The 14,761-nt window shown below is 33.2% G+C and overlaps 1 long non-coding RNA gene across 1 annotated transcript in view; it reads right to left on the reverse strand.

Moving 5' to 3' along the window:
- Nucleotides 1-14,166, reverse strand: part of LOC120772580 — a 72,349-nt gene extending 58,183 nt beyond the window's left edge. The window contains exon 1 of the long non-coding RNA XR_005705071.1: nucleotides 13,440-14,166. This is a non-coding gene — a long non-coding RNA (uncharacterized LOC120772580). The remainder of the gene's footprint in view (nucleotides 1-13,439) is intronic.
- Between the last annotated feature and the right edge of the window lie 595 nt (nucleotides 14,167-14,761).

Here is a 14,761-nt window from a genome sequence, read left to right on the forward strand (position 1 = left end):
TTCTTTAAAAAAGCTTCCACTACGTGCGCGAGCTTTCACAATAATCAGCTAAACTTTCACTCAAATACTTTTGCCTGTTAAAGAAGCTTACAAAATTGGAACCTAGAAATTTTTTCGAAACATTTATTATATTTAAAAGATCTTTCACGCACAAAAACACCGAAACTTTCACTTATAAAAAACTTGCTTAATAACTTATTTAAGCAGCTGCAGGGCATACACAGTGTCACCATTGACCGTCACTCCCACGAACACTTAAGTGTCTGTAATTTTTCGTGAATTCACTAAGGACTTGTTGTTGCTAAGACTTTTACAGCTACTCTTGTTCTTATTAGTAGCATTATATTTGCGCTTGCTACCAGTGATTTGCTTGCTATCTTTATAGTTTTTTCCAGCAGTTCGTGCGCTGCTTTATCGCCTACCATCCACAATTGCTTTTACATTTTAGGGTCCATTGTTTTGCTGGCTTACCAGCGCGCAAGATTCTTAAGCGAAATTCATCATTGTTGTATACATACAAACGGTTCGGCAACGTGGTGCGGGGTATTGTATTCATTATTTTTGTTGTTGTTGCTTGCTTTTTTCGCATCTACTACAGCTTCCAAAAACTTTTACTATTGCCTGCCTCAGCCTCTCGAAGCTGTGAATTGTTTGCTCCGTATGTATGTATACAAAGTATAAACATGTGCTCTAAACTAACATATGTACATATATATAAATATATATTTTGCGATTTGTTGTTGCTGTTATTCTTTCATTTTATTATCGTTGATTTTGTAGGCGCTAGCCTTAACGCTAACACAGTTCTTTCTTCAGTTGTTTTTCCTTCATATCTTCCTTATTATTTTACTGCGTGTTTGCATTTTCTGCCGCACACAACCCGCCCGCCCTCGCATGGCAGACATCCAACAAGTATTGCAATGACTTATCTGTAGTTTATGCCCTCACATTCTTGCAGTTAACAGCATTGTAAATAAATATATATGCATGCTTGTACAAAAAATGCGGGTTGTATTACTTGCTTTTGTATGTATGTGTGTATATACAATACATGTAGCCTGTAGTACGGGTCATATTGTAGTTGCAGTTACTTTTCAACTTGTGTTGTTGGCTTTGTCGCGACTCAAAGTCACGGAAAAGTAAAAGATTCGGTTCAGTAAAAAAAGTAAAACAATTGTCTGGAGATAAGCAACATTTGCGCCAAAGAAAACAAAGTCGCTGGAAAAGGGCACAGTGAGAAGAACATGATAGAATAAGTATGCTTTTATATTATACATATTGTAGGCGATTTCGTTTAAGTCTTTGTTTATTTTGTATATTTCTATTCAATGGCTGTTTCCCGGAACCAAGTTTTTATTTCAAAAATTGGTTTTCGAAAAGTTATTTAACTCCCAAAAGACATATAATCCAGCATAATAGCTTTTAAAGCTTTAGAATGAGCTTTTGTAAAGTTTTCGGTCGTTTTTCCAAATAAATTTTTTATTCCAAAAATACATTTTTTAATTTTTTTAATTCCCCAGAGATTTGTATTTGATTAAAAGAGCTTTTAAAGCTCGGGGATTAGCTTTTGTAAAATTGTTCAGGTTTTTGAGTTGAAGAATTCAATAATTTCACGCTTTCGTTTGTGTTTCTAAATAAAGAATTTCAAATTTCAGAAACTAATTTTTGAATTTATTAACTCTCCAGAGATTTATATTCGTTTTCAAAGCTTATAAAGCTTTTAAAGATTCGAAATGTGTTTTTGTAACGTTATTTAGGCGTATTGAGTTGAAGAATCCAATGATTTCTCCCAAAAGACTTATAATCGAGTTAAAGAGCTTTCAAAGCTCTGCAATGAGCTTTTCTAAAGTTATTCAAGGTTTTAAGATGTAGAATTCTAAAATGTCATGTTTCTCAAAATCAAGTATTTATTTCAAAAGTTATTTTTTGATTTTTTTAATTCCTCAAAGATTTATAATCGCGTTAAAAAGCTTTGGAATGAGCTTTAGTAACGTTATCCAGGCATTTTGAGTTGAAGAATTTAATAATATCTCGTTTTTGAGAAATAATTTGTGAAGTCTATTCAACGCATACATATGTATATGTTTATCAGCTGTTTAAAAGCTTAGATGGTTGCCAGCTTTTTCGAAAGTCAACTTTAATAAAATTGTTAAGATAAAGATCAAGTTTAATTAAATTTTTCAGTTAAATATAAATTTCAAACTAGCAGTTAAGCGTATTTTTGAAAGTGTTACAACATGCTCAAAATAAATTGAACAAAATTATATGAATGAGGGTTGTCAGCTGTTTCATAATTTTTGGTTAATAAAATTAATGAGATAAATAAATTAGTACATTATAATTTTTATAACAAATATTAAACTTAAAGTTGCAAATATGTTTTTAAAAGAGTTGCCACCTGCTTAGGTTTTTTATTAAATTACATGACTGAAATAAATATTATACTATTTTCACCAAACTAAGCCAGATTTTAATGACGATATTTTTTACAGTGTTGCCACCTGTTTGAAAAACTTAAATATACTTGTACCTAAAATTGAGTTGGTAGCTAGTATACTCTAAGGAACGATTTCTCTAGATATACAAACGTATTTTTCATGTGTTGCCACCAGTTCAAAACAAATTAAACAAAAATTAATTAAATAAAAGGATCGAAGGTTGCCAGCTGTTTTTTAATTTTAAAATAATGAATTTAATAAGAAAAATAAATTATTTTATTTTATTTTTAATATCAAATACTGAACTAAAAGATGAAAATATTTTTTGAAAGAGTTGCAACCTCTTAGATTTTATTTTATTAAAATACATAACGCAAATAAATAGTATACTAATTTCACCAACCTAAGCGTGATTTTGTAGAAGATATTTTTTAGAGTGTTGCCACCTGTTTGTAAAAATTAAATATACATATACGTTGATATATAAACTAGCAGGTGATATACGCTAGCAGCCAACTGCCAGTTAAGTTCTGCTTAAAGACGGAAGGAACCGAAGATCTGTTTTACTGATAGAAGGAGTCTTGGTTGAGTTAACCAGAACTTAACTGACAGACGGTTGTTAACCAGACAATGAGAAAACGGTCTTAACCGTGTCCACGTCAGTTGGGTTACTTAACCCGATTAACCGGGTTGAACCTGGATTTTTATCTCACCAAAGATTGTCAAGCAGGTTGCAAACCTCGAAATCTTCGATCTTTTTCTGCTGCTACAACAATAAAACGGCTTCGAAGATAGTACCTTTAATAATAGTAATTAATCCTGGGATACATTCACTGATTGATCTCCATATTCAGATTAATTTTTCCCAAGTGTAAACCCATTACACATATATTCACGTCTGTACAGATGAAGAAGAAAAATATAGGCATTATTTTATATATGAAAGATGTACGGGTTGGTCGTAATATTGGTGTTATTTAACAGGCATCCCGAAGAGGAGAAAATGATGAATGTAAGGCCTGCTCTTTCCAAAAAAGTATGGTGACTTAAAGGGCTGTAGTAGTACTACAAATCCAGAGCAAAACTCGACGACATTATAGACTGCCAGTATTCACTATTTCTCAAGCGAATAAGGCAGCTTATTTAGAAGCTACATTAGTGAGCATTTAAGAGCGCAATAATTCTGTTATTATGGCATCTTATGCTTCTCTCATATTCACCAGAGTTTTCCATTTTTATTCTCCGCTCTCTCCCTCTCTTTTTAGTTTCCGGTCTCCAATCATATGTTATGTGCTTAAAACACTTGTCTATATGAAATGCTAATTTATTTTATCGAGGAGCATAGTCTGAATAGTATAGTATTTCTTCAGAAGACGGTTTCTAAAGCGTTTGCTACAATCAGGTTAATGTATTATCAGGTTAAAAATAATATTTTTAAATATCCTATCTAAAAATATTTCAAACTATTCAGACGTTGAGATGCCTTCAACGAAAAATGCCCACGCAAAGTCGACAGGTTCTTCATATTATTTTAGTCTGTTTTCAAAAATAGCCAAACACTGAAACCAGATTAGTTAATCAGTATTCAGCTCACACAACCGGCTAATCGCTGTCTAATAATCTAAACACTGGTTTCTAAAGAGTATAACCCATTCACACAATTTAATTAAATTTTGCTGCACACTTTTGGCAATAAACTCGTTCACTTCCTGTGTGCTCGCGCTGCTCAACGAGCGACAGTCGTAAAAAATTCACAGCGTAAGCAAAAGCACACAAAAATTGATCATCAGCCAATTTGTTTATGGGAATCAATTTGCGCGCTCGCATAAAACTTGAGTAAGGCACATATTGAAGAACATAAAAAAACATAAAAGTTGTGCATGCTTCTTTGGCAAACTTTTTTCTTTTTATACCGTTCGTTTATTTAACTTTGTTTTGTGTATACTTTTATAGTCTGTTGTCGTGGGCAGTGCTAACTAATTTCACTTAAATGAATTTTAGTTTGTTTGTAATGTTTTAGGCGTCTTCGATTCGGCGCTAATTTTTCCTCTCTTTCTCTTCTCAAAAAGTAAACATGTAAAAGCTTTTTCGACGCTGTAATCTAATTGAATTCAATGCAAAAACTAAGTGTATGTATATTTAAAGTCATACAGCCTCTTTACATTTATTTTCCATTTTTATTATACCAGTTTGTGTAATTTATACCAGTTATTAGTTCGTTTTGCCACTTTTAAAAGTTTGTCGAATTTAAGAATTATAATCATATGTTAGTTCTTGACATTATCTTAGCAGATTAAACAACAATGTTCTTGATTATACCAGTTTAACCGAGTTATACCAGTCGTTAGTTCGTTTCGTCACTTTTCAAAGTTTGTCGAAATGAAGAACTATCAGTATAGGTTAGAATCAATGTGTTTTAATATACCAGTTTATGTTATTTATACCAGTTATTAGTTCGTCTTGCCACTTTTAAAAGTTTGTCGAATTTAAGAATTATAATCATATGTTAGTTCTTGACATTATCTTAGCAGATTAAACAACAATGTTCTTGATTATACCAGTTTAACCGAGTTATACCAGTCGTTAGTTCGTTTCCTCACTCTTCAAAGAAGAATTATCATTATAGGTGAAATCTTGGCATTTCCTTAGCACATTGGCATCAATATCTTTGATTATACCAGATCATGCGATTTATACCAGTTCCTAGTTCGTTTGACCACATTTCAAAATTGTCCCAATGTAAAAATTATGACTATATGTAATATAATTCCTGACATCACATGGCCATAAGCTAGTCAAATCCCAAATGCATTTCTAAACAAGCGAATTTTAAGAATTTTTCTATTTTTATTAGACCTATTGAAGCTTCGGTAGGACACCAAAATATAAGTATCAACATTTTTATATCGCCTTAAGCATCTTTTTCAAATAGTTTTCACTTACTAATCACTCACTTATATAACTGATTATGTTCTCAACAACTTTGCCTTTATTTAACCCTAAAGTGTTAATTTTGTTTCCGTTTTACTTTTACTATTTTTAAAATTGTTTCTAAAGCTCTTAAATATTCCCACATTACATAACAACCCAATTTCAGGTTTAAGCGCTAATTGGTATATTTTTATGAGTATTTGGTGAAGGTGTAAATTAGTAGTAAATTGTTTTTCCGGGTTGCAATTAGCAGTTCTTTTATTATCGGCAAAAAGCTGTTTTCTTAGCACATAATTTGAAGGTCATAAAAAGCTCTGACAACTAATAAAACTTAAAGCATTGTTATCTAAGTAAACCGCGTTCATGTGGTTACTTTCCGATTGGTTTGGAGAAAATGAAGTAGAACAAATTTGTTCAGCAATATACGCTAAATGCCTTCGTTTCGACCAATCTGATAATGTGGCGAATCGAACATAACACTCGTGTAAATCAAAAGCTCAATAATAAACGTGTTAAATTAAACATTTCGAGCATGACTTCATGAACTAACTTAAAGCAAACCTTAAAAGAATGGGCAAGAATTCCATATACTAGTTGTAACAACAAAGAATGGCAATACAAGATAAGGTCTCTCGAGTTTTCTAAAGCAAACCTTAAAAGAATGGGCACGAGTTCCATATGCTAATTGTAAAAACAAAGAATTCCATTAAAAGATTCAGTCTTGCGAGTTTTCAAGATTTAAGTTATCAAGCGCTTACTTCATCAAATATACAAAGGAGACTTGTTCTATAATTCATAGAACTCAGATTTCTTCTCTTCAAGACATGTTTTTATGTCCCTAAATTAGAATTGAAGTATTCAAGAGATAAAATTACTCACTTTACTCTTCGCAGACAATCGTCTTTCTGACATTAATCAAGAATTAGCACACAATTATACACACGTGTCAAAGCCCATAAGAATACCTTTGCCAATACGAGTGGTATTCACGACTGTTGTCGAATGTAGCTTAACAATACCACCGAGGCCTACAAATTCCAGGTGTTACTGACAATTTCACGCTTTGGCAAACACAATTACAAATATTTACAGACAATTGATTGCCGAATGGTGCTTGAGTAGAGGATATATTTACATAGAGCTTTGCCAATTGTCAAAATGTATTATAGAAGACTTACTTCTAGGGATACACATTTGGCTGTGTGTAGCTTTCAGTAAGCCTATTGAAAAGCATTGAGTGGTAACCCTGCAGGAAATACTTTAAAATAATAGCATCATATGATATTTTGACAGTGACAGTTCTCTCACGTTGTCAGGGAATGAGTAGCATGTCTCCATGGAGCGATAAAAAGCGGTTATATTGTAAAACTTTGAGCTTACAATCAGTTCGTGGGAATTTATGTTTAAAATCTTTTAATTTTTTGCTCTAGAAATTAGTCATATTTTTATTTCCTTGGTTTACAAATTCTCTAAATTTTTCTCAGATATTTTGGTGTACATAAAGTTCGATTTTCCGCTCTAAAAATTTTCAGCATTTTTTTCAAAAATTCTGGTGTTCTTAGGACCCATTAATATCTGAACATTAACTAAGAGAAAGGAATGCTTATCAGAGAAAAATAATTCGATCTAGATTCCGGCTCCATGAAGACAACCATCAAAATATTCAGCTAGGTACTATGTAATATACATATGTTCTCGCTAAATAAAAAGAGGCAGAAGAAGTAAAAGAGGCAATATATTTACCATGTGCTTACGACAATAAGCGGCTGTCAGACCACAGCGTCAAATGGAGCTTTAACTCAGCACCAAAATTGTTGCATGCTTCATAGAGCTTATAAGCACGTGAAAAGGGCTGAGCTATGATGACAGTAAGTGAACACAAAGCAATCAGGATGAGCAGCAGATGAGCTTGAGAAGGTTGAAGCACTCACATGTAAATTTAAAAATTATTGTGGCATAAAGAAGGCTGATTAGAGAACACACATGCCACAGTTTAATATGCAAATGTTGCAGACAAAATATCCAAAGATACTATGTTACAAAATATATCAGAGAAATATTAATAAAAAATTGCAGGCTTGTGCAGAAGATGTAAATATTACAGAGAGTTGCCCAAAAACAGCTGTGAGAGCGTTATAATACGAAAGCTGAGAGCGCGAGAGCGGTTTCCAAGCACTGCCAAAGTCCTTTATCGATTTTTAACAGCGGCGCAGTTGGAGTCAGCACACACAGTCGACTGCGCGGTCTGCCATTGATTATAGGCGGAAATGAAGTAAGCACAACAATGCTATAGGGCTGGATAATAAGAGTCGGCATAAAACAATGTGCTAATAACAACAATAGCAATGTCAATAATACTGCTTGAACAATGAGGGCTTACAAAAAAAATAAAGTTTGTTTTCAGCAAAAATATTGCGGCAGACAATACTAGCGTGCGAAGTCAATGAACGTGCTAAAAAGTAAAAACAACAGAGAAATTACAGAATAAATAAAGTGCAAGAGAGCGTGGAGAGTGGGCGGCGACGCCAACAGGCCGAAAAGTAGCAACAAACGCCGGTTGACGCGGCTGGTGACGCTTACAGCGCTGCTCTCAAAATAAAAAGCAACAAAGGCAAACCAAAATTATTTCGAATGAGAGACAAAAGACAATTGCTCTGATAAATAAACCAAAATAAAATACGACATCAGCTGCTGCGCGCACAACATAAGGCGTTAACAGAGCTGCTTACATGTTTTTAATGTAATGTTAGAGGTGCGATATGGCATAAATAATAATCTGTTATATTATATGTACATAGCATGAGTAAAAAAATTTAATATAGAGAATAAATGAAATAAAATAATTTAAAATAAAATAAAATAAAGCAAATGAAATGAAATAAAATAAAATAAAATAAAACAAAAATAAAATAAAATAAAATAAAATAAAAATAAAATAAAATAAAATAAAATAAAATAAAATAAAATAAAAATAAAATAAAATAAAATAAAATAAAATAAATAAAATAAAATAAAATAAAATAAAATAAAATAAAATAAATATAAAATAAAATAAAGAAAATGAAATAAAATAAAATAAATAAAATAAAATAAAATAAACTAAAATAAAAATAATCTAAAAAAAAAAAATTAAAAATATATTAAAATTAAAATAAATAAAGAACTAAGAAAAAATAAATATAACGAAATACTGTAAAATAAAACAAAATAAAATAAAACAAAATAAAATAAAAATGCAATACAATAAAGACGCAAAATAAAGAATAACAAAAATAAAAATTACTTAATCAAAACAAAATAAATTCAATAAAAAAGTAGTTTGCAATAAATGCAAACAATATAAAATTATTTAAAATAATTCGAAAAAAGAAAAAAATATGGTAATATATTAAAATCCTTAACTTAAATATAATAAAATAGAAAAGGATATATGAAATAAAATAAAATAAACTAAATAATGATGCTACAACAGAAGTATATATATTACCTAATATTAAAAAAGGGTGAAAACTTTAACTTCGGTTGCACCTATGTATGTATGTTATAATACTCCTTCAAAGTACAGAAAATTTCTTACAAGAACTTGATTCCGATATCTCGTCAAATGAAAAAGTTTTCCATACAATGATCTTGTTTTGATCGGTCAATTTGTATGACAGCTGCATGCCATATCCGATCTGAACAACTTCTTCGGAAATTGTACAGTTGCCTTCGGTAATAATCCATGTCAAATTTCATGAAGATACCTCGTCGAATGAAAGGACTTTCCTAACAAGCACTTAATTCCGATCGTTCACTTTGTATGACAGCTATATGCTATAGTTGTCCGATCTGAATGCTTTCTTCGGATATTACATTGCAGCCTAAAATAATAATACATGTCAAATTCAGTGAATGAACCTCGTCTAATGAAAAAGTTTCCTTATAGCCGTTACATTAAATGAGCAACTTATTGGAAAGAATAGGACGTCTGCAAAATTTCAGATCGATATCTCAAAAATTTAAGGACTAATTCGCATATATACAGACCGACGGAAATGGCTAAGTTCCTCTGAGGTTTCTTCTTGGGTGTTACATACTTCGTGGCAAAGTTATAATAATATACCCTTTACAAGGTACAAAATATGTAAAACAAAAGAACATTCAGTTATAAAACTTTAACTTCCTATTTCACCTGCCCTTTCAATGCTATTCAAATAGCCTAACTCCAATGTGCGTGTTGCAAATATAATAATGAATATATATTTCAGACATTAAAATGCTTTTTGCATTGTAAAGAACAATAAAGAACCAACAAATTAGGCGCTACTATGCTAAAACAACAACTACAACCAAAAAGAAGTGCAGAAAAGCAGAGAATAACGAAGAAAAAACTTAATGCATTCTAATATTAGACGCCACAAAGCACTATAATGTGCAACAGTGTACAATAACAACAATGTATAGAACATAATTTAAAGTAAATACGCTGAGTATGTATGTATGCAAGTAGTTAGCCTGTGGTAAATTATGAAATGTATGCAACGGCAGAACACTGCTGCCAAACGGCACCCGGAAAGCAGCAAAGAACGGGAAGATGAAGAAGAAGCATGCACTTGCCAGCGGTTGCATGTGTCACGCGCAAACCTACAGCCGAAGCAAAAACCATAAACATACCGAAAGCGGAAACACCACGACAATTCCGTTGTCACATTGTTGTTGGTCGCTTTTTGTGTCTTTTGTTTGCCGGTTCTCCACACTTTTCTTTACTTATTCGCTCATTTTTGTTTTTTTTTTACTCCACCTTTTGGGCAGCAAACACTGCATGTGACAAGTGTGTACGCACCTGACTTACGTAAGCTAGCGGTATGCTGTTTTTGTTGTTGCCACTTAAGGTGACGTTTCTATTATTTTTTGTGCTTGTTTGTTTGTGTGCTGCCGAGGCTTTGTGTACGCAAATCATTTGTGCACCCAATTAGTAAATTATTGTTTTGTTGACGAAAATCTTTGTGGCACTTTTCTTCGAGCTTTCAGAAGTTTACTTAGATGCTTTATTTGTTGGAGGGATAAACAGTAAATTAATTATATTAATTAAATAATTAATGGGCTACTTTCAATTTTATTTTAAAAATTTTGCATATTGGCATGGTATAATTTGAACTGATTTGAGTAAGTGGGAACTACTCAAAGGATTCCCACTAAATATTTCAGCGGACTGGAACACGACTAACGCATTTCAAGGTTTTTTTTAACAGAATTTAACTCTACAGGGCAACCATGAGTGATTTTTGATATCAAAAAGATTCATAAATCATATATTAGTCTTTTGGAAGTGTTTCCTGCTCGTTGAGACCTAATTTGCGGACGAAAAACGCTTTGGACGACAAATCGTTTAGTTTTGTAAGTTAATAATTTTGATGTTATCTTTAATAGCACTTTTTTGGAATATTTTCTAAGACACCCAATAGTCCACTTTTTTGGTTTTTTGTTTTTCAAAAGAGGGCGTTTCCCCTCAAAACTGTTTTGTCATAGAACGCTTTTATCAACAGTTTACGATAATTTGTTTATGTAAAAATTATTTTCCGTATCATTATTTAATTTTTTTTTCTTTTTTCTGTTATATATTTGTGTGTTGAAATACTTCATTTATTTCAGAGATTTTAATTCAGATTCACTTCTGATAATTTTATATATAGTAACAGATTCTACAAACGTTATCTTACTTAAACTGAGTTGTAACCAACCATAGTGTGGCCCTCTCATACGACATTCGACTGATATCCGTCAAAAACATTCACTCTATTAAACTATTAATATGGAAAAATTTATGTTTTTCGCCAGGTGGCAACTCCTTTTTAAAAAATATGTCTAAACTTAAGATTTTTGTCACACTTTTTGCTTAAAAATAAAATTTGAGCACAGATAATACACTTTAGTATTAATTACACCGGTCAACAAAACATTTTTTTATTTTTGGTTTCACACTCAAATACTCATTCTAGACATTGAAAATTTTTGGAATATTTATTTTTAGCTTTTGAAGTTTGCTTTAAGCTGATAGGAATGGGCCTGATTTGCCCATATGAACATAAAGGAATTACTAAAAAAAAATTTACAAAACTGAGGAATTTTTGAGATATCGATTTGAAAATTTACATTCGCAGATTTCTCACCAAGAAGCTGCTCATTTGTCTGAACGACCAATATCGGACCTAGCATACTATGTATGTACAAACAGATCCGTATGGAACACGTTTTCATTTCACGAAATATTTTCACTGAATATTTTCACATGCCTACGTGTTATTGCCCAAGGCAATAATAGGTTAGGTAATCAGTTTTGATTCTTTGCGATACCAGATGGAGTTCAGTTCCTAGCTCCAAGAGAAATATTCATTCTTTAGAATGCACTTGATTCGAATTTTAACAGACTCTGCGGCCTCACTGTCGATACCTCCTCCAGTGTATCATACCGTGGATACCCGAGATGCTAATAGCATAGTCTTGTCAAAGCGAGACAAGTGCTCAAGGTCTCCTCCATTGTTTCCCTGCTCTAGACGTTTACTGTAATCTTCTCGATCCATCAGATTTTTCCTGCAAGCGTGAGTCGCTATCAGACAGTGATCAGTTAGTATTCCATGAACATGATTCCTACATTCTCTTCTATTGAGTACCAGTTCCGATCTACCGAAACAATGATTAAATTTCCGAAGATCGGATTATTAAACCTTATAACTGCTATACAAGCAAATCTAAATTAAATTCTTGTATGAAAAACGTTTTCATTCGACTAAGTCTATCCAGCAAATCGGGCTATTGCCCGAGGTAGCGATGCAGTATTCGAAGAAACTTTTCATGTTGAGTCACTATTAGCATATACAGTAGAGGTCGCTAATCCGGATCAATTAAAACCGGGCTCTATCCGGAATATAAGGAAATCCGGATTACCAAAGGCATATCAGAACTATGTATTATGAAAAAATATTTATAAATTTATGTTTGTTTATTATAACAAATAATACACATGTTCCAAAAAAACAAAAAAAAAACTTAAACCAATAAAGCATAAAAGCGAATATAGTGAATTATAAACATATGATCCGGATTAGAGAATACGGATAGAGAATGTCGGTCCGGATTACAAGGGACATAATAGAAATTTTGAGTTTTTTAACCCTGTCCGGATTACAGTGAAATCCGGATTAGGCCATGTCCGGATTAGCGGGCCTCTACTGTAGCTGTCATAAAAACTGACCGATTACAGTTCTTGCAAGAGATCTTTGTATTTCCGAAGGGTATTATAGCTTCTGTATAACCGAAGTTTTCCGTTTTAACCGTTTTTTCTCGTTCTATTTTGAAACACACATTTTCAAAACACATTTTTGAAATTCTTAATGGCTTATGTCAGTCCAGATTTTCGAAAGATCGATTTATTATATTTCCAAGCTTAAAACACACTTAAGGACACTAAAACCATCATTAAATGTCAAATATTTGGGCAACTGTGAAGAAAAGCTTGCGATATTCAATTCTTCGTAGTGCGAAGCATCTGTTTCGAAGCTTAGCCCAAAAGCCGCCATTATTTTTTATCAAAATATCAATACAAAAATGTCTTTACACACATAAATATATGTTTAATAAAGCCTTAAAGACAGAAATTCTATTAATTTTTTCCTACTCTCACAAGAAATTGTTAAATTCAGGCTTTGCGAGCGCTATTTGGTCTGCTACCAACACCGCCAAATATTACTGCGAGTGTATATCTAACACAAACGCAATATTCATCCGTGAAAATATTGAAACCACGCAGTCTAGACTGAACAAATATCTTAAATAAAATTTATTAGCTGACCACACACATACTCTTTCATATATAACATTATTTCCGGTAGTTTTATATTTTTAAACACACACAAGTTTTATTTTTAATATCTCACAATTAATGTCGCCTATCTCCCACCCCACAGCAGCTGACCATTAAATATAGATTTTCTTCTTTCGCACAACACAAAACCAATTTCACTGCTACAATTTATGTCTTAGCGAAATGAGCATAGAAATCTATTTACAAGCACACATACGCATACATACTTTATTGAGCGTTTTGTTTTGAACCGCTTTTCCGCCAGCAGCTTCGCACGTTTTCTCCCACAAATTCGCGTCGCAGGCCAGCTGAAGAATATGCCAATCGGCTGTGCTTTACGGCACTTTATGAAAGTAATTTCGTTATTTTCTCTTTTTTTCGCTTTTCGCTCGTCACACACTTAACACGCGCGCTATGCGCTTCGCTTGCCAATGCAATAACAACAATAATATTCACAACTTTTTATGCAAATTTCTCGAACTTCTTTCAAGAACGCACGATTTTTTGTTTACACTACAATAACAACACGCTGACTGACTGATTGCCGCAGCGCACCGACCGATTAACTACTTTTTGACGACTGCCGCTCCGCTTTGCTTTCACACACAGTTCACTGCACGACGCCGCAAAAAAATTGCCACAAAACAAACAAAATATGAAACAATAATATTCCTTACAAAACTTTTTAAAAATGACAAAAACAATAAATCTTTAAGAACTACGCGACTCTTCCGCACTATTGTTTGACATTTATTTCGGCTTTTTGATTATATTTTTCACCTTTTCAATATTTTATTTGTTGCTTACACACGCGCACCTGTCACCAACAGCAACGACCGTGCTATTTGTATGTGTGTGTATGTACATATGTATGAAAACAACACTCACTGAACTCGAGGAGCAACGCGCTAACACGACAACAATCACCGCTGTACTGTTGACAACGAACCAACGCGGATAACGGCGAAACGAAGACTGGACTGCATGCGCGCCCCCAAAGGTAACCAAACAGCAAAAGCCAAGCCAAGCCAGCCAGCAAGGCATCTAGCCAAAGCAAAGGCAGCAGCAGCAGCGGCAGCATAAATGTATTGGCAAAGCACGGCAAGCAAGGCGCACAAGACCGCTCATTCGGCAAGCATTGTGCCGGTGTAGGCACATGCTGTTCGGCTATGTTGGCGGCGGATGTCAACGCTTATGTCTGCGCTGACGTAACAGTCGCTGTTAATAAGCAGACAGCATGCGGTTTGGCGCTGACGCTGCAGTGGCTGTTAGCGCGCGAATAACATTGGTTGGCGCATGTTATTTTTTCAGTTGTGCGGTTCGGTTCGGTCAGGTGCTCGGTTGGCGTGGAGCGAGTTCGATGGCGCTCAAGCAATTTTTAATTGGGGGAGCCTAGTGTTTGTGTGCGTAGTTTGAAAGGCACTGTATTGTAAGGTAATCGTTTAGTTATATTTGTAAGCACAATGAATGAACTAGGAAAATAAGTTTCTGGGAAGAAATAATTTTAAACTGATCATTTATAAAAAAAATTTTAAAAAATTTTGATTTT

Source organism: Bactrocera tryoni, chromosome 3 (genome assembly GCF_016617805.1).
Source record: "Bactrocera tryoni isolate S06 chromosome 3, CSIRO_BtryS06_freeze2, whole genome shotgun sequence".
NCBI lineage: Eukaryota > Metazoa > Arthropoda > Insecta > Diptera > Tephritidae > Bactrocera > Bactrocera tryoni.